Here is a 751-nt window from a genome sequence, read left to right as displayed (position 1 = left end):
CACAGCTTTCTATCGCCACAAAGCTTCCAATCACAACTTTCTATCGCCACCAAACTTCCATTCACAACTTTCTATCGAATTTATAGTCGAATACAAGATAGCTCTAAGTACAGGTGTGAACGTTACCTCGGGAACGGTAGCAAAACCTGGTCTCAATGGACATATAGCTGCTAAACCAGGATATTGAAATGGGTCTTGAACTACAAAGAATGAAATAAGCAAAGCTGGAAACATGTGTTCTTTACAGACGAGTCCGTGTTCGAATATTCCGTTGATAATTAATGAGAGCCACAGAGGAAAACGTTATCATAGTCCATGAAAGGAGAACACTATCATAGTCCAGCAAAGAAGATGGTATCTTAGTTCATGAAAGGAGAACACTATCATAGTCCAGCAAATAAGAACAGTATATTAGTCCAGGAAAGAAGAACACTATCACAGTCCAGCAAATAATGACATAATCATAGTTAAGGAGAGAACAACGGTATTGTAGTTCAGGAAAGGAGAACAGAATCATAGTCCAGTTAGGAGAACTTTGTTATATTCATTATACAACATGTTCAGAGAAGCGTGTTGGGGTATCAGTAGAAGTCTGAGGCTACATTTCATCCAACAGTGTCTGTCATCTACACGAAATTGATGGCACCCTGACTGTTAACATGTACAGACAAATCCTTGTTCTTCATTTCATTTCCTCAGGAAAATGAATGATCGAGCAGGGACTCAGCTTCTAGCAAGACAACTATACTAA

General features: G+C 39.0%; 1 pseudogene; it reads left to right on the top strand.

The window, feature by feature from the left end:
* Positions 1-751, top strand: part of LOC106475059 — a 9084-nt pseudogene extending 8333 nt beyond the window's left edge.

The sequence above is a fragment of the Limulus polyphemus genome, unplaced genomic scaffold, assembly GCF_000517525.1.
Source record: "Limulus polyphemus unplaced genomic scaffold, Limulus_polyphemus-2.1.2 Scaffold8033, whole genome shotgun sequence".
NCBI lineage: Eukaryota > Metazoa > Arthropoda > Merostomata > Xiphosura > Limulidae > Limulus > Limulus polyphemus.
The sequence above is the reverse complement of the archived record's forward strand: the minus strand, read 5'-3'. Positions and strand labels throughout refer to the sequence as shown.